Source organism: Triticum aestivum, chromosome 3A (genome assembly GCF_018294505.1).
Source record: "Triticum aestivum cultivar Chinese Spring chromosome 3A, IWGSC CS RefSeq v2.1, whole genome shotgun sequence".
Lineage (NCBI taxonomy): Eukaryota > Viridiplantae > Streptophyta > Magnoliopsida > Poales > Poaceae > Triticum > Triticum aestivum.
Genome location: NC_057800.1, coordinates 629,929,129 through 629,951,370, shown reverse-complemented (window position 1 = coordinate 629,951,370; position 22,242 = coordinate 629,929,129). Strand labels below are relative to the sequence as shown.

Here is a 22,242-nt window from a genome sequence, read left to right as displayed (position 1 = left end):
TCACGAATTTGGGGATAGAGAGGGCACAGAATGAGTTAAACTCGTTGACGCTTGATGCAATCTATTCGGCCCTGGACAAAATGAAGCAGCATGAGCTATGCGCTATTAGTGTTAGTCTTGTTAGTTACTGCGGCACTGCTTCCTTGTGCTATTGTGAATTGTCTCCATTTGAGTTTTGATTGGTTGAAATTGTGCAAGATTTCTCAGAGACCATACTGCTTGCTACCTTGCTGTTTATGGAGGCTGTATGGTTCCAGTTTCCAAGTAAATGTGGCAACCATGCAATGGCCTTGCGTGCAAATACTTCCATGTTTTTTCATACAAAATTGCCAACCCTTCAAAGAGTGGTAATGGTATAGCGTGTGTTTATAGGAGTTCACTAGTTGGGTGGCTAATATCTCTATTTTGTCTGCTAGTTGGGCGGCAAATCAGCACCTAGTGCCTAAACGCCAATTAGGTGGGCCTAGGAGGGATAAATTGGCCAGCAGGAAGGGTGTCATCTAGTGCCTGGTGGCCCTCTAGGTGCACTAGGCGGCTGACTTTTAGAACACTACCTTTCTCACAACATTACTTTTCATGTACTTAGGCTCCGTTCGGAGTCACTCCGCTCCGTCACTCCGCCGCGGAGCGGAGCGGCATACTGTAGAAATACGGAGAGCGGCAAACAGAGCGCTCCGTGCGCTCCGCTCCTTGGTGACGGAGCGGTGGATTTCCGAACACAGCCTTATTGTCAGTAAATCTGTCGCACAGAATTGACAATGGCTAAGCAAATTTTTTTTTGATAGAAATGGAAATTTTATGTCCTAGATGGTCGGATAGGTGCCATTAGATTTACAGGTGCTAAATCTTTCTCTCAAGATAGTTAGGAAGTTGTAGAGCCTTCCCTCCGCAGTATGTAAAACTGTTGACCCTTCTTTTAAATGTAATGGCTCGTAGGTGTAATGCATATTCTCGAAAGCTTATTCTGTCCTGTTTTGGTAAATTTTATCTCTTCAGTATGTTCCATTGATGCTGCAATATGTTATTTTAATTAATTCTTATTAGGCTTGTTGACCGACTTTATTTCACTCCTATCTTGATGTGCAGTTATCTTTGTTCTGTTGTGCCAATGGTGTACCAAGGGCCTTGAGAACATGTTTCAGCATGAATAATTAGTTGATAACAGTTGGATACTTGGATTGCAGCATATTCTGCTAAGTGCTTTTCATGTGGCTACTTTGCTTATGACCAATTGGATATGATCCGCTACCAGCTATACAGTGGACGGATATTCCTGGAATTCTCATGCATCACCTTATTCTGCTCATTTGCTTTACGCCGGCTCTGTATCGGAATGAGACAATCAACTACCTGATTCACACTCTTCTGTGCGAGGTACATATATATCTTCTCATATTTCCTGGCATTTTATTTTGTTGACAAAGTTGGTTTACTTGGTCACTTCATATAGTTTGTCTTATCATTTGCCATGGGGTTACTGTTTACCCAGTTTGCCTTGAGAGAATCCTTTCCTTGCACTTATAAGTTGCATTGCACCTAAATTGTGACCAACAGACCATCTTAGTGGCCTTTGATGTAAATCAGTAAACTAGCATTGCTTTCCAACTCAGGATTGCGAGCTGCTGGCACAAGCATGTCCATAGCCGGTAGATGGCCACATTAATAAGTTGCAGCCCAATATTGAAGTAAATGAGGATACAAAGAGAACGTACAGAAGACCTTGCACTTTATCAATTCATCACAATTTAGGACAAATAATATGGTCAGTCCATTCAGTATGACCTTGTGAGGCTAACTGTTTTGATTGCCCAGCTGGTCTTTGAACCACTCAATAGTGGCCATTGCAGTTTCTTCTTCAAGTTCACTAACATTGCTAGAATACAATATTTGGAGGTCTTGCACGGGTCGACGCATCACATTGCTAGAATAGAATATTAATGAGGCATTGATGTCTCATTTTAATAACATCGGTACTGTAATCAGTGGGCAAGGTGTACATTTGGTTGCAGCAACTAATCTGAAGTTAGTAGGTATACACTTTTCTTTCACTTGTGAGTATTTGTACTATGGAAGGTCTGGGTACATTGTACCAAGGAAATACTAAATGTCAGCAAAAATAGGAGCACATTTTACCCTGGAAGCACTAATGCCAGCTAAAAAATTGTGAGTCGATATTTTACCCGAACACTAAATTTCAGGAAAAAATGTGACTACATTGTACCATGGAAATACTAAAATGTCAGTTAAAAAAGTAGGTCTCGCCGGGATTTGAACCCAGGTTGCCAGATTCAAAGTCTGGAGTGCTAACCACTACACTACGAAACCATTTGTTGAGTGTGGTACACTGATTGTGATATTTCTGTCATTTGGTTTACAGCCAGAATATTTGCCTTAACTTGATGGTTCCTGTTAATTTTCCTTCCCTTTTTTGACTTATTCCATTTGCCACTTGGCAGCTAAATGGAGCAAGGAACACCTGACGATTACCTTCTTTTTCCAATAAATTTTAGCCGAAGGCTCCATAGCATGGTCATTGAGCTGCTATTAGGATTTACTAGGTGTTTAGTGTTTGTTTGGTGTTTTCTCTTCTTCATCATTAAGCTTCAAGGATATATATTATGCACTTAAGAACACACAACATATGAGAGGAGATGCATTGGGAGAACCATTGGATAACAAAATTTATCTAGCTTCATCATGATTAGTCAGTAGTGGGTTTTCCACAATTTGTTCTATGGACCTTAAAAAATAAGCACATGGAAAAACACTGTTACTATTAGCACCACCCTTGTTGTGGTAGGGTCACCCTTTTTACACATCTCAGATATCTCACTTCTGTGGATCAGCAGTTCAGTTCAGCCTTTACTGTAAGCAGTGTGGAAGGGATACATTTGGTTGCAGCGTCCAGCGACTAATCTGAAGTTAGTAATATAGGTCCTGGATGTGCCTTTCTTGATAGTTTACTGTAAATTTTGTCAAGGTTATAGTCACACCAATGTAAATCAGAAGACAGAGGTATGTTTCAAGTGCTATTAGCCTCTAGACTGAGTATTTGTACCATGGAAGGTCTTGGTACATTGTACAAGGGAAATACTAAATGTCAGCAAAAGTAAAAGTATATTCTACCCTGGAAACACTAAATGTCAGCAAAAATTTCGAGTCAATATTTTTTCCTGAATACTAAATGTCATAAAAAATGTGAACCCAGGTATTGGTACATTGTACAAGGGAAATACTAAAATGCCAGCTAAAAAAGTAGGTCTCGCCGGGATTTGAACCCAGGTCGCCAGATTCAAAGTCTGGAGTGCTAACCACTACACTATGAAACCATTTGTTGAGTGTGATCCACTGATGGTTATATTTCTGTAATTTGGGTTACAGACAAAATATTGTTTCTTTGCTCGATGATTCCTGTTAAATTTCCTTCCCTTTTCCCAGACTTGCTTCTGTTTGGCACTTGGCAGCTAAATGGAGAAAGGAATATCCGACGAAGAGGAGAGGAGGGGCTAGCCGGCTAGCGTGTGGACGGGTGCGGCTCTCGGCTCGCCATGACGGAAGACGGGATGCCGCCCCGTCGCGCCGGCGCGGGCGACATGAGCACCTTCTTCCGCTGCGACGCTAGTGCTGTGGGCCGTGTCGGTGGGGTTTGAGATCGGCGTGCGGGGCCGCCGTGGCCGCCGGCTTCGCCTTCTTCCAGGCCGCCAACACGGCCGTCCGCGCCACTCTTCGTGAACACTGCCTTCCCGCTTCTCCACTCCCCCCTCACTTCGGCCTCAGGTCTGGTCCCTCTCTCTGTTTCACCCCCTCTCCGAATCCTCACATTTCGCCCTGTAGCTTTTCCCATACATGCGCTTTGGGTTAATCGACTAGAAGAAAGCGTACGTCAGTTGACTTCAAGCATTTCACGAATTTGGGGATAGATAGGGTGCGGCAGATTAATCAGTTGGTAAACTTGTTGATGCTTGATGGAATTTGTTCGACCCTAGAGTCCTGAACAAAAGGGAGCAGCATGAGTTATTTACTCAGAGTTAGTCTTGTTAGTTACTGCGATACTGCTTCCTTGTGCTGTCGAGAATTGTCTCCATTTGAGCTTTGATTGGTTGAAATTGTGCAAGATTTCTCAAAGCCCATATTGCTTGCTACTCCCTCCGTCCCATAATGTAAGACATTTTTTTACACTACACTAGTGTCAAAAAACGTCTTACATTATGGGACGGAGGGAGTAGTTTATAGCATGTTCGACTTCTAGAGGTTGTCTGGTTCCAACTTCCAAGTAATGTGGCAACCATGCAATGGCCTTGCGTGCAGATACATCCATGTTTTTCATACAAAATTGCCAACCCTCCAAAAGAAAGGTAATGGTATAAAGTGTATTTAGAGCTTGGACGGCAAATATCTCCATTTTGTCTTCTAGTTGGCCCTAGTGCCTAAACACCAATTAGGTGGGCCTAGGAGGGACAAAATGGCTAGCAGGAAGGGTGTCACCTAGTGCCTGGGGGCCCTCTAGGTGCACTAGGTGGGTGACTTTTAGAGCACTACCTTTCTCACAACATTACTTCTCATGTACCACTACTTCGCAGGTACTCACTCTGTCTCAAAATGTAAGACATTTTTTTGATACAAAGGGAGTATAAAAACATCTTATATTTTGAGACAGAGGGAGTACTTATTACCAGTAAATCTGTCGCACAGAATTGACAACGAATAAGCAAAAAGATAGAAATGGAAATTTTATGTCCTAGACGGTCGGATATGTGCCATTAGATTTAGAGGTGCTGTTCTTTCTCTCAAGATAGTTAGGAAGTTGTAGAGCCTTCCCTCCGCAGTATGTAAAATTGTTGATCCTTCTTTTAAATGGATGACTCGTAGGTGCACTGCATATTCTCGAAAGCTTACTATGTCTCTTTTTGGTAAACATTTATCTCTTTAGTTTGTTCCATTGATGCTGCCATATGTTATTAATTCTTAGGCTTGTTGATCGACTTTATCTCACTCCTATCTCTGGTTTGCAGTTATCTTTAGGCGTACAAGGGCCATGAGAAATGTTTCAGCATGAAGAATTAGTTGGTAGCAGTTGGATTGGAGCATATTCTGCTCTGTGCTTTTCGTGTGGCCACGTTGCTTATGGCCAATTGGATATGCTCCGCTACCGACTATACAGTGGATAGATTCCTGGAATTCTGCTGCATCACCTTATTCTGCTCATTTGCTTTACGCTAGCTCTGTATCGGAATGTGACAATCAACTACTTAATTCTCACTCTTCTATGCGAGGTACATATGTCTCTTCTCATATCTTCTGGCATTTAATTTTGTCGACAAAGTTGGTTTACTTGGTCACTTCAAATAGTTTTTTGTCTTATCATTTGGCATGGGGCTATTATTTACCCAGTTGTCATTTGAGGAATAGGTGTGTACTCAAGAGAGAATCCTTTTCTTGCACTTATAAATTGTGTTGCACCTAAATTGTGACCAATAGACCATCTTAGTGGTCTGTGATGTAAATCAGTACACTAGCATTGCCTTTCCAACTTAGGATTGCGAGCTGCTGTCACAAGCATGTCCATACTCGGTAGATGGCCACATTAACAAGTTGTAGCCCAAAATTTATTGCAGTAAACCTGTTACCGGAATGATTATACAAAGAGAACGTAGAGAAGACCTTTCACTTATCATTACAATTTGGAGCAAATGACATGGGCGGTCCATTCAGTATGACCTTGAAGGTTAACTGTTTTGATAGCCCAGCTGGGCCTTAAACCACTCGATAATGGCCATTGCAGTTCCTTCTTCATGTTCACTAACATTGCTAGAATACAATATTTTGAGTTCTTGCACGGGTCGGCGCATCACATTGCTAGACTAGAATATTAATGAGGCATTCATGTCTCACTTTAAGAACAACGGTATCGAAATAAGTAGTTCAGTTCAGTCTCCACTGTAATAAGTGGGGAAGGTGTACATTTGGTTGCAGCGACTAATCTGAAGTTAGTAGGTATACACTTCTCTTTCACTTGTGAGTATTTGTATGTTCTGGGTACATTCTACCAAGGAAATACTAAATGTCAGCAAAAATAGGAGTACATTCTACCCCGGAACACTAAATGTCAGCTGGAAAATCGTGAGTTGATATTTTTTCCGAATACTAAATGTCCAGAAAAAAATGTGAGTGCATTGTACCATGGAAATACTTAAATGTCAGCTAAAAAAGTAGGTCTCGCCGGGATTCGAACCCAGGTCGCCAGATTCAAAGTCTGGAGTGCTAACCACTACACTACGAAACCATTTGTTGAGTGTAGTACACTGATGGTTATATTTCTGTCATTTGGCATACAGCTAGAATATTTTCCTTTACTTGATGGTTCCTTTTAAATTTCCTTCCCCTTTTTTGGACTTACTTCCATTTGCCACTTGGCAGCTAAATTTATCCGACAAATACCTTTTTTAAAAAATTTAGCCAAAATATCCATTGTGTGGGTACGATAATTTTGTCTCATTGAGCTGCTATTAGGTGTTTAGTGTTTGTTTGGTGTTTTTTCTCCTCTCTCTTTTTTTTTGACTGAAAGACTATAAGGGAGGCCCCTACAGTATAATTGGTGCAACAAACCCTGGGTGGGTGTGAAGGCATCAACCCCTTCCCACCACTAGGCTATGCCTTAATCTGCTTATTAAGCTTCAAGGATATATATTATGCACTTAGCACACAACATATGAGAGGAGATGCATTGGGACAACCATTGGATAACAAAATGTATATAGCTTCAACATGATTAGCCAGTAGTGGATTTTCCACAACTTATTCTATAGCACCTTAAAAAATAAGCACATGGCAAAAGCATTGTTTCTATTAGCACTGTTGTCGTCGTGGTTGAGTCGCCCTTCTTAACGTCTCCGATATCTCACAACTATGGTCAGTAGTTGTAACCATACATTCCCCTGCACCTCTTCCATCTAGCTCACTGCCTGCCGCTATCATCTCATCTTACCGCTCTGACTATCCTAGGGCTGAATCTGCGCTTAACTGGTCCACCCCCTTCGACAATTTTACGACAGAGGTAATGCCGACTTAGCAACGAAGTTGTAGCTCAAACTTTATTGCAATAAACCTGTTGCCGGAATGATGATACATGGAGAACATAGTGAAGACATTTCCCATCCTTAGTTCCTTACAATTTGGAACATGTGGTCGGCATTTAGTATGACCTTGAAGGTTAATTGTTTCAATTGTCCATCTTGGCTTTCAACCACTCACTATTGGCCTTTGCAGTTCGTTTTCCATGTTCACATACATTGCTAGAATACAAGATTTTGAGCTCTTGTACATATCCGCATCAGATTGCTAGAATAGAATGTTTATGAGGCATTGATGTCCCATTTTAAGAACAAGGGTATGAGCATCTATTGAAATAAGTAGTTCAGTTCAGTTTCCACCATAAGCAGTGGGGAAGTGGCACATTTGATTGCAGCGTCTAATCTGAAGTTAGCAAGCATAGGTACCGAATGTTCCTTTCTAGATAGTGTACTGTAAATTTTGGCGAGGTTATAGTCACACCAATGTAAATCAGAAGACAGAGGTATGTTTCAAGTTTTATTAGCCTCTAGACTGAGTATTTGTACCATGGAAGCTCTGAGTACATTGTATACCAGGGAAATACTAAATGTTAGCAAAAATAGGAGTACATTCTACCCTGGAAGCACGAAATGTCAGCTAAAAATTGAGAGTCAATATCTTTCCCAAATATTGAATGTCATAAAAATGTGAGTATATTGTACCATGGAAACACTAAAATGCCAGCTCAAAAAGTAGGTCTCGCCGGGATTCGAACCCAGGTTGCCAGATTCAAAGTCTGGAGTGCTAACCACTACACTACGAAACCATTTGTTGAGTGTGACTCACTGATAGTTATATTTCTGTCATTTGGCTTGCAGACAAAATATTGTTTCTTTACTCGACGCTTACTCTTAAATTTCCTTCTGTTTTTTTGGATTTGCTTCCGGTTGCCACTTGGCAGCTAAATGGAGCAAGGAATATCCGATGAATCTCTTTTCTTTCAATTCATTTTAGCCAAAGGCTCCATTGCGTGGGTACGTTCATTTTGTGCCGTTGAGTTGCTATTATGATTTTTCTTTTGAGAAAACGCAAAAGACTTGCGTTTCTTTGAATTGAAAAGAGTGAGTTTGTTACAGCCTCCTAGGAGGAGCTATTACAGTCAGGGATCAAAATCAGTGGACGTCCCAGGTTTGTGGTAGGATGACACGCAGGCCACGGGCGCCAGCTCTTGCCCAGAGTGTAGCTTCATCCTTGATCCGCGCGGTCAGTAAGTTGGTCGATGGGGTCGTGCCGTTAAACACGCAGTCGTTGCGATGCTTCCAGGTCATCCAAGGGATCAGCAGAGTAGCGGTGGTAAGGCCCTTTTGCATGGGCTTTGGCGTGTTCCGCCGCGCCGAGCGCCACCACTCGGACAGGGATTCCTCGCTGGAGGGCGCGCTGCATGGCAGGCGTAGCCAGGACAGGATCTCGTGCCACACTTGTCTGGAGAAGGGGCATTCCAGGAATAGATGCCGGATCGATTTGGGCTCCTGGTCACAAAGCGAACAGCGAGGGGGATGCGGCAGTCCGCGACGAGCAAGGCGATCAGCCGTCCAGCAACGCCCCATGTGAGCGAGCCAATGGAAGAACTTGACACGCGGAGGTGCCCAGCCTTTCCAGTTCAGTTTCCATGCGGGGCAGGAGATCGAGCCTTGGAAGGTGGCGAGGTAGGCGGATGGCACCGTGTAAGTACCTGCTGCATTCCACTTCCAATGCAGGCGATCCGGCTCGGCGGTGAGCGTGATGTGCTCGACCGCACGCCAGGTGAGTAGGTACTGGCCGATCTCGCGGATGCCGAGGGTGCCCTGGATGTTTGATGCCCATTGGTGCGCTTGCAGGCCGTTTGCCACGGTCCTGCTCTTGCGGCGATGCTTCGGGATGAGGGCATGAAGCTGTGGCGCTAGTTCCGAGATGGAGCAGCCGTTGAGCCATCGGTCCTCCCAGAACAGCGTGCGCTGGCCGTTGCCGAGGATCATGGTGGTGGACGCGAAGAAGGCGCGCTCCGCCGCACTGAATTGAAGGTCGAGGCCAGACCATGCCTGGTTGTCATCTGTGCGGGCAAACCAAAGCCATCTGGTACGCAAGGCCAGGCCCGTGCGCTCCAAGTCATGCACTCCGAGCCCACCAAGGCGAGTTGGGCGGCAGACGCGTTGCGAGTTGACGTGACAGTGGCCGCCGTGTGCCTTCGTGCGGCCCATCCATAGGAATCCTCGTTGGATTTTTTCCAGGAGTTTGAGGATCTTCTTTGGCGGCGTGAGCACTAGGAGCTGGTGGATGGGGATCGTGCTTAGCACCGATTTGACGAAGGCAAGGCGTCCAGCCTTGTTCATAAGATGTGCCTTCCAGGTGGGGAGTTTTCCAGCTGTTTTGTCGACGAGGGGCTGTAGTTGTGCAGCGGTTCGGCGTCCAAGGGTCAGCGGGATCCCCAGGTAGGTGACGGGCAGCGCCACGGTTAGGCAGGTTGGCGATGGCCGGGGCAGCCATGTCACCGTCGCATCTGATCAGCGTGGATGTGCTCCTCTGGAAGTTCACCCTTAGGCCTGACGCTCGGCCAAATAGCTGCATGATTTCTTGGACGGCGAGTGTGTCACGCGTCGAGGGGTGGCAGAAGAGAATGACATCGTCCGCATACAGCGAGAGTACGGGTAGCGCCCGGTGGGGGTGCAGTTTTTGTAGCACGTTGAGCTCGGCAGCGCGGCGAAAAAGGCGTCCCAATGTGTCGACAGCAAGCATGAAGAGCTGTGGCGATACCGGATCACCTTGACGAAGCCCACAGCGGTGCCAGATCGCTGGTCCCGACGCACCATTGAGGAGGACCTTTGTGCTTGCCGACGATAGGAGAATGGCGATCCAGCCGAGGAAACGGTCGCTGAAGCCATATCGACGCAAGACCTCAAAGAGGAATGGCCAGGACATAGAATCGAATGCCCGCGCAAGGTCAAGCTTCAGGAGGATGCGCGGGGCGCCCAATTGGTGGAGAAGACGGGTTGATTGTCGGACAAGCACGAAATTGTCGTGTAGGCTTCGTCTTGGGATGAAAGCGTTCTGGATGGGGCTGACCAACTCATTCAGCTTGGGCGCTAGGTGGAGGGACATCACCTTTGCGAAAAATCTTGGCGACGAGGTGGATTAGGCTGATGGGCATGTAATCGCCGAGCCCGGCTGCATCGGAACGCTTTGGGATCAGCGTGAGCAGCACTTGGTTCAGGCAGCTGAATCCCCGTCCACGTAGCGCGTAGAGCTGCTGGAAGACGCGGACGTAGTCATGCTTCACAATAGGCCAGCAGGAGCGTAGGAATTCTGCGGTGAAGCCATCCGGGTCGGGCGCTTTGCGCGCCGGCAATCGCTTGACAGCCTGCCAAATCTCCTCTTCGCCAAAGGGGGGGTCCAGGTCATCGAGGAGGAGGGGGCTGTGGTCAGATATGACCGAAGCCAAGCATCGTAGGTGGCACTCGCCATGCTGCTCTTCCCAATCCGCGGTGCATAGGACGCGATCAAGGTGGACCAGGGTTGGCGGGGTCTGCTCATTTGACCAAGTGTAGCGCCGGCCGTTTAGGTATACCTCCATGAGGGTGAGGTCATTGATGACCCGTCGGAAGCGCCCCATCATGCGGTGGTTGAGGTTTCCATTGTTCTTATCCTCGTTGCGATAGATCAGGTTAAAATCACCGCAAAGCATCCATGGGCCAGCACAGTTGGATCGGACATCGCGGATTTCTTGGAGGAACGCGATCTTGTCGTTGTCATGTTGCGACCCATAGACGATAGTGAGCCACCAGGGGTTGGCGCTGTGGGGGGTCGACACCTGGGCGGACAACGTGTTTGCGGTGAGCGAGTGATTGCTGATCGTCACCAATGAGCACTTCCAGGCCAGCAGAATACCGCGGCGGGTGCCGATCGCAGGCAAGTATGCGTAGTCGTCAAAGTCCGAGCCAAGTGTCTCAAGGACAGTAGACAAGCCGATCAACTCCATTTTAGTTTCCTGGAGGCAGACAACAGATGCGTTCGTGGATACAATGAGCGGCCGGATTGCAGTGCGCCGGGTGCGAGCGTTGAGGCATCGCACGTTCCATATTATGATCTTCAGGTCGTGATCCATGAAAGCATGATCGACGAGGGAGGGGTGGGCACGCAATCAGGCCTCGATTGGGCTGCCGTTGATCACCGTGGTGATCGGCATCGCGGATGGGTCAGCGGGGAGCTCGCGACCGACAAGGGCAGCGATGGCTGCAAGAACTGTCTTGGGGATCGGCGCGGCGAACAGGTTGTCGTAGGCCTTCATTGCTTCCGGGGTGATTGGCTCGTCAACCCCAACAATGCCCAGAGTGCGCAGCAGCTGAACCTGCGCGCGGCGCTCGACAGTGGGTGGTGCAGCCGCCTTGGTCTTTGCTGCGGTCGTAGATCGGCCACGCTGCGGCGGCGCGAAGTTGAGCGGTTGCCGGCGTTGCTTGCGGCCTGGGGTGGGAAGGACAGGGTTAAGCTGCCTAGTGGCTGCGGCAAGGAAGTCGCCCACGGTCCAGTTACTCGTCGTGGTAGCACTCGGTCGGCAGCGCAGCCGCCTTGGTCTTTGCTGCGGTCGCAGATCGGCCACGCCGCGGCGGCGCGAAGTTGAGCGGCTGCCGGCGTTGCTTGCGGCCTGGGGTGGGAAGGACAGGGTTAAGCTGCCTAGTGGCCGCGGCAAGGAAGTCGCCCACGGTCTAGTTACCCGTCGTGGTAGCACTCGGTCAGCAGCGACGAAGCGTGACTAGGGGTGAGGCGAAGCGGGCCACGCTCCGCACGATGGGTGTGGGCGATGCAGGGCGTATGTCCTCGATGGCCGGGTCAGCGGCAACCGTACCCAGGAGCGGAGGCGGCCTGGGCAAGATCCGCACGGGATCATGGGCCATCGAAGCGGTAGCGACTGGGAGGCCCAACACATCGGCGTCAGGAGCCTGCAGTGTATTGTCGAGGCCTGGGGTGCGCTCTGGCGCGGTGGTGTGGGTGTGCCGCGTCTCTTCCCGTGTATCGTCCCGCGCAGCATCGATGCGGTCAGGGGATCGGTCCTCGGGATGGGTGTTGGTGTGGACAGGGGCGGCAGGAACTGATGTAGAGAAAGTAGCGCTTTGTCCCGACAACGGGTCAGCAGCAGCATCAGCCTCTGGAGCGGATGGGGGTGGGCGCACTTCTGGTTGTGAGTCGAGGACCTCGCTGCATGAGGACAGGCTGTCTGGATCCCTAGGCGCGCAACGATTGGGGGAGGGCGATCTCGAATCAACTGTGGCGCCCGTCTGGATGCATGGCGACAGGAGAGGCGCGGTCGTGGCGGGTCCGGCCTCTGAGGTGGGAGGGCCCGGCATCAACGCCAGGGAGCCAGTTGGCGAAGCGACGTGCGCGTCAGCCCGTTGGGGTGATCCTGTCGGCCTGGGATCCGCAGCCGTGGTGGGCCCGGCTTCTGGGGTGGGAGTGCGCCAGTGCCAGGGAGCCATTTGGCGATGCGACGTGTGCGTCGGCCCGTAGGGGTGATCCTGTCGGCCTGGGATCTGCAGCCGTAGCAGCTTCGGCAATCGCAGCCGCAATCCTTGCGCGCTTTTTCTTTCCTCCTCTCTTTCCTCTTTTGGCTTTGTGACGAGAGTGTCGGGCGTCGTCATGGGAGGTGGGCCAAGCGTCCATGCACCGGGCTGTTGACTGTACGGGCGGTGGCGTTTGTGCGCACACGGCGGTGCAGGCTCCGGACCAGAGATCGGCGACGGCAAGGCCGTCCGCGCGGTGCTGGCCACGGAGGTGCGTCCAGCCGGCGGCGTCGACGGCCATGCCGTCGGCGTGTCCCTCCGGTGCTGCGGCAGTACGGCGGCGCTTGCGGCCACGGCGGCGCTTGCGGCCGGCGTCGGCGCCGGCGTCATCAGCCTCGTGCCCGTCTCCCTCCCCATCCGGGCAAGCTGCATGACCAGTGAGGGCGCGAGCTCGGTCGACGTCGGAGCAGACGAGGGCGATGGCGATGGGATACATGAGGGTGGTGACCGTAGGGGCGGAGGAGGTCATCACAACTGCGGGAGTCGTGGCTGGAGATGAGGCATCGTCGGCAGCGAATGTCATTGGTTCAGTCGCGGACGCGGTGGCGGGGGTCGAGGCAGCGGAAGCAGAGCCCGACGAGCTCTTCGGGGGATGGGCTGCGCTGGCGCCGCGGCGACGGGCTCAGCTCAGGCTCACGGTGAGGCCGACGTCGGTTCCTGCGGCGCGGCTGTTGGTAGCTGTCGGCGTCCACCGTGGCTCCGTGCGAGACGCGATGCACCTCCGAGCGGGGCCCGAGGCGGGCAGAGGCAGGCAGCCTGGGGGCCGCCGGCGCGGGAACCACGTCGCGGACGGGCGGAGCCGGTGGTGGTGTGCGAGCGACGTCCTGGTAGGAGCGAGGGGGAGACGCGCTGTCGGACCCGGACTCAGACCAGCGGCTGTCACCGGAGGAGACGCGCTCGCCGGAGAGGGAGTGGGTGGGGGAGGGGGCGCCATGGCAGGGCGAGGGAGGAGGGCTACCGGCGTGGAGTCGATGGCGGCGGGGCTGGTGGAGAGGGGAGCGGGAGGAGCGCTAGGAGCGGAGTCATTCCAACTGAAAAAACCTCCTGCTATTAGGATTTACCAGGTATGAGGTACAATATGTTGGAAAAAGTAACATGGTCGATACATTCTGTGTGGCCTTGAAGGATAATTGTTTTGATTGCCAGATGTGCTTTCAACCACTCACTAGTGGCCATTGCAAAGTTCCTTCTTCATGTTCAATCACATTGCTAGAATACAATATTTTGAGTTTTGGAATGGGACTGCAACACATTGCTAGAATAGAAAATTAATAAGCTATTGATGTTCCATCTTAAGACATGAGTATACACATCTATGGAAATAAGTAGTTCAGTTCGGCCTCCACCATAAGAAGTGGGCAAGGGATACGTTCGGTTGCAGTGATTAATCTGAAGTTTGTGGTTATAGGTCCTGACTGTGCCTTTATTGATAGTGTACTGTAAATTCTGGCAAGGTTATAGTCATACCAATATAAATCAGAAGACGGGTGTTTTAAGTGATATTAGCCTCTAGACTGAGTATTTGTACCATGGAAGGTCTGGGTACATTGTACCAGGGGAATACTAAATGTCGGGAGTGGAGTACATCCTACCGTGGAAACACTAAATGTCAGCAAACAAAATTGTGAGTCGATATTTTTCCCCAATACTAAATGTCATAAAAACATGTGAGTACATTGTACATGGAAATACTATAATGCCACTAAAAAAGTAGGTCTCGCAGGGATTCGAACCCAGGTCGCCAGATTCAAAGTCTGGAGTGCTAACCACTACACTACGAAACCAATTGATGGGTGTGATCCACCGATGGTTATATTTCTGTCATTTTGCTTACAGACGAAATATTGTTCTTTACTCGATGCTTCCTGTTATATTTCCTTCTGCCTTGTTGGACTAGTTCCGATCGCTACTTGGCAGCTCAATGGAGCAAGGAATATCTGATGAATGACTTATTTTCTCTTCTCTTTTCAATTCATTTTAGCTAAATACTTCATTGCATGGATATGTCATTTTGTCTCGTTGATTGCTATAGGATTTACTAGGTGCTTGAGGTATGATAATTTGGAATAAGTAATATAGTCTGTCCATTCAGTATGACCTTGAGGGATAATTGTTTTGATTGTCCAGCTGTGCTTTCAACCACTCGCTAGTGGCCATTGCAGTTCCTTCTTCATGCTCATTTTGACTGTACGGGTTTGCATCACATTGCTAGAATGGAATATTAGTGAGGCATTGATGTCCCATTTTAAGAACAAGGGTACGTGCATCTAGGGAAATAAGTAGTTCAGTTCAGTCTCCAGCGTAAGTAGTTGGGAAGGGGTACGTTTGGTTGCAGCTACTAATCTGAAGTTAGTAACTACGGGTACTGAATTTGCCTTTCTTGATAAAAGTCATCTCGGTGCACATAGCTCCCGCTTGCGCAGGGTCCGGGGAATTTGCCTTTCTTGATAGTGAAATGTAAATTTTGGCTATAGTCACACCAATGTAAATCAGAAGACAGAGGTATGTTTCAAGTGTTATTAGCCTCTATACTGTGAGTATTTGTACCATGGAAGCTCTGAGTACATGTACCAGGAAAATACTAAATGTCAGCAAAAATAGGAGTACATTCTACACTGGAAACAATAAATGTCAGCAAAAAATGAGAGTCAATATTTTTCCCAAATACTAAATGTCATAAAAAAATGTGAGTACATTGTATCATGGAAACACTAAAATGCCAGCTAAAAAAGTAGGTCTCTCCGGGATTCGAACCCAGGTCGCCAGATTCAAAGTCTGGAGTGCTAACCACTACACTACGAAACCATTTGTTGAGAGTGACTCACTGATGGTTATATTTCTGTCATTTGGTTTGCAGACAAAATATTGTTTCTTTTTTTTGAGGAAAAAAATATTGTTTCTTTACTCGACGCTTCCTCTTAAATTTCCTTCTGTTTTTTTGGATTTGCTTCCGGTTGCAACTTGTTAGCTAAATGGAGCAAGGAATTTCTGATGAATGACTTATTTCTCTTTTCTTTTCAATTCATTTTAGCCAAAGGCTCATTGCCTGGGTACGATCATTTTGTGTCAGTGAGTTGCTCTTAGGATTTACTAGGTGTATGCGGTACAATAATTTGGAAAAAGTAGTATGGTCGATACATTCTATATGGCCTTGAAGATAATTGTTTTGATTGCCAGATGTGCTTTCAACCACTCACTAGTGGCCATTGCAGTTCCTTCTTCATGTTCAATCACCTTGCTAGAATACAATATTTTGAGTTCTTGTATGGGTCTGCAACACATTGCTAGAATAGAATATTAATAAGCCATTGATGTTCCATCTTAAGAACATGGGTATGCGCATCTATGGGAGTAAGTAGTTCAGTTGGGTCTCCACCATAAGAGTGGGGAAGGGATATGTTCGGTTTGCAGTGACCAATCTGAAGTTTGTGGCTATAGGTACTGAATGGGCCTTTATTGATAGTGTACTGTAAGGTTATAGTCACACCAATATAAATCATGAGACAGGGATGCTTTAAGTGTTATGAGCCTCTAGACCGGAGTATTTGTACCGTGGAAACACTAAATGTAAGGGAAAAAAATTGTGAGTCAATATTTTTCCCTAATACTAAATGTCATAAAATAATATGAGTACATTATACATGGAAATAATAAAATGCCAGCTAAAAAAGTAGGTCTCGCCGGGATTCCAACCCAGGTCGCCAGATTCAAAGTCTGGAGTGCTAACCACTGCACTACGAAACCATTTGTTGAGTGTGATCCACGATGGTTATATATCTGTCATTTGGTTTACAGACAAAATATTGTTTCTTTACTCGATGCTTCCTGTTAAATTTCCTTCTGCCTTTTTGGACTAGTTCCGGTTGCCACTTGGCAGCTAAATGGAGCAAGGAATATCCAATGAGTGACTTATTTTCTCTTTTCTTTTCAATTCATTTTAGTTAAATACTTCATTGCATGGGTACGTCATTTTGTCTCGTTGATTGCTATAGGATTTACTAGGTGTTTGAGGTATGATAATTTGGAACAAGTAATATAGTCGGTCCATTCAGTATGACCTTGAAGGATATTTGTTTTGATTGGCCAGGTGTATGCCCATCTATGGGAATAAGTAGTTCAGTTGGGTCTCCAAATCATAAGAGTGGGGAAGGGATACGTTCGGTTTGCAGTGACCAATCTGAAGTTTGTGGCTATAGGTACTGAATGTGCCTTTATTGATAGTGTACTGTAAGGTTATAGTCACACCAATACAAATCAGAAGACAGGGATGTTTTAAGTGTTATGAGCCTCTAGACTGAGTATTTGTACCGCGGAAACACTAAATGTAAGCAAAAAAAGTTGCGACTTGATATTTTTCCCTAATAGTAAATGTCATAAAAAATATGAGTACATTATACATGGAAATACTAAAATGCCAGCTAAAAAAGTAGGTCTCGCCGGGATTCAAACCCAGGTCGCCAGATTCAAAGTCTGGAGTGCTAACCACTACACTACGAAACCATTTGTTGAGTGTGATCCACGATGGTTATATATCTGTCATTTGGTTTACAGACAAAATATTGTTTCTTTACTTGATGCTTCCTGTTAAATTTCCTTCTGCCTTTTTGGACTAGTTCCGGTTGCCACTTGGCAGCTAAATGGAGCAAGGAATATCCGATGAGTGACTTATTTTCTCTTTTCTTTTCAATTCATTTTAGCTAAAATACTTCATTGCATGGGTACATCATTTTGTCTCGTTGATTGCTATAGGATTTACTAGGTGTTTGAGGTATGATAATTTGAAACAAGTAATATAGTCGGTCCATTCAGTATGACCTTGAAGGATGATTGTTTTGATTGGCCAGGTGTGCTTTCAACTACTCGCTAGTGGCCATTGCAGTTCCTTCTTCATGCTCACTCACATTGCTAGAATACAAGTTTTTGAGTGTACGGGTCTGCGTCACATTGCTAGAATAGAATATTAATGAGGCATTAATGTCCCATATTAAGAACAAGGGTACGCGCATCTAGGCAAATAAGTAGTTCAGTTCAGTCTACAGCGTAAGTAGAGGGGAAGGGGTACGTTCGGTTGCAACTACTAATCTGAAGTTAGTGACTATAGGTACTGAATTTGCCTTTCTTGATAAAAGGGCAGCTCAGTGCACCTAACTCCTGCTTGTGCAGGGTCCAGGGAATTTGCCTTTCTTGATAGTGAAATGTAAATTTTGGCGAGGCTATAGTCACACCAATGTAAATCAGAAGACACAGAGGTATGTTTCAAGTGTTATTAGCCTCTAGACTGTGAGTATCTGCAGCATGGATGGTCTGGGTACATTGTACCAGGGAAATACTAAATGCCGGCAAAAACAGGAGTGCATTCTACTCTCACAATATTTTTCTCCAGTACTAAATGGCATAAACATGTGAGTACATTGTACCATGGAAAAACTAAAATGCCAGCTAAAAATGTAGGTCTCGCCGGGATTCGAACCCAGGTCGCCAGATTCAAAGTCTGGAGTGCTAACCACTACACTACGAAACCATTTGTTGAGTGTGATCCACTGATGATTATATATCTTTCATTTGGCTTACAGACAATATTGTTTCTTTACATTCTTATTAAATGTCCTACTGTCATTTTGGACTTGCTTCTGGTTGCCACTTGGCAGCTAAATGGCGCAAGGAATATCCGATGAATGACTTATTTACTTTTTTCTTTTCATTTTATTTTAGCCAAAGGCTCCATTGCGTGGGTACGATCTTTTTGTCTCATTGGGTTGCTATTAGGATTTACTAGGTGTTAGCATGCTAATTTGGAAAAAAGTAATGTGGTTGATCCATTCAGTATGACTTTGAAGGATTATTGTGTTGATGGGCCAGCTGTGCTTTCAACCACTCGCTAGTCACACCACACTGTAAGTGTGACGACCTGCGGGCGTCCCGTGTGACGCCGTATCCACCCACATAATTTATGTTGGATTAAGTAGGCTGCCCACATAGCTTAGGCGGGACTACGCGGGCTGCCGCATACCCACTTACTCCACAGCGATGTGAGCAGCAGTGGCAAGCTAGTCGCAGTACAGAACAGTGTCCATAGGCTATAACTTGAGTAGTACAAAGATGCACCGCCGGTGAGCTCTCCTGCCTGCTATGACTTATACTCTGCCGGTCCTAACTTTCCTCTGACAGACTCCAACTATCACCAGGACTACTTATCCATGTACTAATGGTAGATGACTTATGCACTAGGATTTTAACTGAACAAATCTATTCTGCAGGATGAACATGGGAAGCCCTAATTGAATAGTGAGGAATAACATGGGAATAATTACTGCTATACTGTCTGCCTTCAGTTCTAGTCCATGCCGTGATTTCATACTGACAGACACAACTTTGTTTCGAGGATACAACTCACATCTGACAGGATTGATCCTTTTCTTCTATTCACGCTCTCATATGTGGAAGTAGACGGCGGCCCAGTGGAGGCCACGGCGGAGGTAATGCGGCGCAGGCCATGGCAGAGGTAGACGCCAGCGCTGCAGCAGCCATGGCAGCGCTGGATGGCAACATTGCGACGGCCAGCACGGAGGTAGAAGGCGGCACTGCGGTAGCCATGGTGGAGCATTGGAGCTGGACCGAGGCGTTGCGGTCAGAGGTACATGGCTGCATCATCGTCGCGGCTGTGAAAAGCGGGTTCGATGCGGGCGCCCGCCGAACAGCCCACATATCCCACATCTTCGGGCGCTCAACCCGTGGGTGTCCACGCACACATTATGTGGGTTTGGACGTGGGCACCACGGACAGCCCACATCCACATGCAGCCTGACTCGCTAGTGGCCATTGCAGTTGCTTCTTCATGTTCACTCGCATTGCTAGAATAGAATATTAATGTGGCATTGTTGTCCCTTTTTAAGAACTAGGGTATACGGCTATACGCATCTATGGAAATAGGTAGTTCAGTTCAATCTCCACCGTAAGCAGTGGCAAAGGGGTACGTTTGGTTGGAGCTACTAATCTGAAATTAGTAACTGTAGGTCGTGAATGTGCCTTTTTTGAAAGTGTACAATATTTTGAGTTTTTGCACAGTGGCTCCTTCAGTCTGAAGTTAGTAACTGTAGTTTCCTTCCAGTGCATTGCTCCTAAATCCTAATGTCTGATATAGGTATTTTGGTATTTCAGACAACGCACGAGAATCTCTGTCAGGTGGTAGGCCTAACGTCTATGATCAAGGATGCCTAAGTAACTTTCTAGAAGTCTTCTGCACCAAGGTACAGGCTTCCAAGCTCAAGTTCCAGACATACATACAAGAGGAAGTGAGAGCTCCACCAGCCAACCGTGTTGGGGAGGTAGAAGATGAACCAGCTGGTGCTCGCCATGCAAAAGTGGAAGATGACCGGATACTGGTGTTGATATTATGAAGATCTCATTCTCACGTCGATATGATTATGAAGACATTGATATTGAAACGGGGTGCAGTGGCAGCGATGAGATGGAAGGGACAGCCTTCGTTTCTAGACAAACAGCGAATACAGATGGACAGGTTCCGGCAGTGAAGAGAAGTGGTATGGCACTAAGTCGGGGCTGAAGACTCTAGTATGACACTAGAGTCAGGGCCAAAGAACTGCGAAATTGCATATCTCATTGTTAGACATTACAAGTGCGTCAGCTTTAAAACACGTACTGTCATCTCGTAGAGAAGCTCTCAGTAGTCAGTGTGTGATCAGATAGATGCCGGTGATATTATGTGGATAGCTAAGCTGATGAGCTGATTAATTCAGACCAAATCTGGAGAGGCATGAACAAAATGCCTTTCATGCTTCTTGAACTGAACTGCTTCCATCAGTGCTTTCCACCATTTTGTGTCTGCGGTTTTTTCTATTAATGAATTGGTGCGGCACCCTACCTCACCTGGATTTTTTTTGGTGTTATTTGTTTCGGATTGATGCTACCGATATGGATACCTAAGCTGATGACTGATTAGTTCAGGCCAAATCTGGAGAGGCAGGAACTGAATGCTGCTTTCATGGGTGTTTTCCACCAATTTGTTCATGGATGTCTCATTTGGGTTTCTTTTTGCTAGTCTTATGATGATGTTGGTATGATTCTTTTTGTAACTCGATGATGTGGAATACTTATGATGCGACCTGTAATTCCCCTGCCCCTGCTTTCAGGTTCTCCCGTGTTCATTTCAGTCACTGCTCACCATGACTTTCCGAGGACATTCAAATTTGACTTGGATGCAGATCTAACTCGTGCAATATTGGTCCTGAATATTGTTACTGCTGAATTTAATTCTCACATTTGTTTCGTAAAAGTGGTCAGGCCATGAAGCATTTTCTACCTCGGCTGACCACATTCAGAGATCATACTATTTGTCGGTTTGCGCTGCCGACATGAACTTCATTCATGTCACGATCGGCGCCGGATGCATATCCGTGGTTGACTGCTGATCGTGTCTCTGTCAGCGTTCCTGGCCGGGCTTCTGGATTCGGAATTCTGCGCTGGACGTTACGTGCCAGACTCCCAGTAGACTACAGACTCTGAAGACCTCAAAATCGTCTGCTCTGAACCGAGTGGATTTGCATGGTCCAGCGAAAATCCGGTGTTGTATGGTCTCAGCATTTTCATGGTCGTCTGCGGTTTTGTGCAAGGGTTTTTGCCTTATCAGGCGAACGCGTGGCTATAGTCTTAAAAAAGGGGCCTCTGATCGCCTTGCAGTTGACGTTCAGCGCTGAAACCTAACTCAGGAGTCGTCCCGGCGTATGAGGTGCCTAGCCTTGAGGACCCATGATGTCTGTCGTTACGTCCGGATATTCTGCCGACTCTAGCAATCGTTGTAACCATAGCTGTGCCTGACCGCTGATTGTGGCGCTGTTTTACCGGGGGTTCAGCTTCCTGTTTTCAGTGTTATGTCAACGGTCCTGGTTGGCCACAGATTCAGAATTCTGCTTTGGACCTTATGTTCGGTTTCAGTCAGTAGACGCCAACGCTCCCGGAGACCTCAGAATTGTCTGCTCTGAACGGAATAGACCTGCATGGCCCGGGGAAAATGCGAAGTTGCATGGTCTCAGCATTTTCATGGTTATCTTATTATCTACAATGCAATTTTCTCCTTAGCGTTTTGCCCTTTTTTTTTCTTGAACACAGTACATATGCAAGCGCTCATATACACGCGCATACACTCATCCCTATGAACGCAGACACGCACATCCTACCCCTATGAGCACCTCCGAAAGGCTGAGTCAACATATCATTTTAAAATTTACGAAGTCTCCGTAGGCACCCTGTCATCGATGGGAACGTCTCCTCCCACTGAATGCGCATCGCCGGAAATACTGAAATAATCCAGGCGTTTTGCCTCTGACCTTCGTGATATCGCTATTGAACAAGTAACAACAATGTGCGCTCGGAAACAAAACCATTTCCCGGCCCTAGCTAGACGCCGTAGGTTCCGAGCCCGACGACGGCGACCTACGATGCCTCCGATGCCGACGGCAGAGCTCCCCGCGCGCGCCGTGGCCGTGCCGGGGCCTCACCGCCTCAGAGCGGCAGGCAGCTTTGACCCCCATCCGTGACCCGGGTGTGAACTGGCTGACCCGTCGTCGTCCTCCCATCCCCTATCACT

General features: G+C 47.3%; 1 long non-coding RNA gene and 9 other non-coding genes across 10 annotated transcripts in view; 1 reads left to right on the top strand and 9 right to left on the bottom strand.

Annotated features, from left to right (window-relative positions):
- Positions 1 to 20,750, top strand: part of LOC123062731 (uncharacterized) — a 21,363-nt gene extending 613 nt beyond the window's left edge. Inside the window, exons 2-6 of the long non-coding RNA XR_006429844.1 lie at positions 1,087 to 1,374; positions 3,439 to 3,777; positions 5,013 to 5,273; positions 17,802 to 19,272; positions 19,797 to 20,750. This is a non-coding gene — a long non-coding RNA (uncharacterized lncRNA). The remainder of the gene's footprint in view (positions 1 to 1,086; positions 1,375 to 3,438; positions 3,778 to 5,012; positions 5,274 to 17,801; positions 19,273 to 19,796) is intronic.
- TRNAQ-UUG (transfer RNA glutamine (anticodon UUG)) lies at positions 2,254 to 2,325 on the bottom strand. Its single transcript has one exon. It is a non-coding gene; the product is annotated as a tRNA-Gln (tRNA).
- On the bottom strand, positions 3,258 to 3,329 carry TRNAQ-UUG (transfer RNA glutamine (anticodon UUG)). Its single transcript has one exon. It is a non-coding gene; the product is annotated as a tRNA-Gln (tRNA).
- Positions 6,212 to 6,283, bottom strand: TRNAQ-UUG (transfer RNA glutamine (anticodon UUG)). Its single transcript has one exon. It is a non-coding gene; the product is annotated as a tRNA-Gln (tRNA).
- On the bottom strand, positions 7,805 to 7,876 carry TRNAQ-UUG (transfer RNA glutamine (anticodon UUG)). The gene has a single exon. It is a non-coding gene; the product is annotated as a tRNA-Gln (tRNA).
- Positions 14,351 to 14,422, bottom strand: TRNAQ-UUG (transfer RNA glutamine (anticodon UUG)). The gene has a single exon. It is a non-coding gene; the product is annotated as a tRNA-Gln (tRNA).
- TRNAQ-UUG (transfer RNA glutamine (anticodon UUG)) lies at positions 15,372 to 15,443 on the bottom strand. The gene has a single exon. It is a non-coding gene; the product is annotated as a tRNA-Gln (tRNA).
- On the bottom strand, positions 16,311 to 16,382 carry TRNAQ-UUG (transfer RNA glutamine (anticodon UUG)). Its single transcript has one exon. It is a non-coding gene; the product is annotated as a tRNA-Gln (tRNA).
- Positions 17,067 to 17,138, bottom strand: TRNAQ-UUG (transfer RNA glutamine (anticodon UUG)). Its single transcript has one exon. It is a non-coding gene; the product is annotated as a tRNA-Gln (tRNA).
- TRNAQ-UUG (transfer RNA glutamine (anticodon UUG)) lies at positions 18,088 to 18,159 on the bottom strand. Its single transcript has one exon. It is a non-coding gene; the product is annotated as a tRNA-Gln (tRNA).
- Positions 20,751 to 22,242: the final 1,492 nt, after the last annotated feature.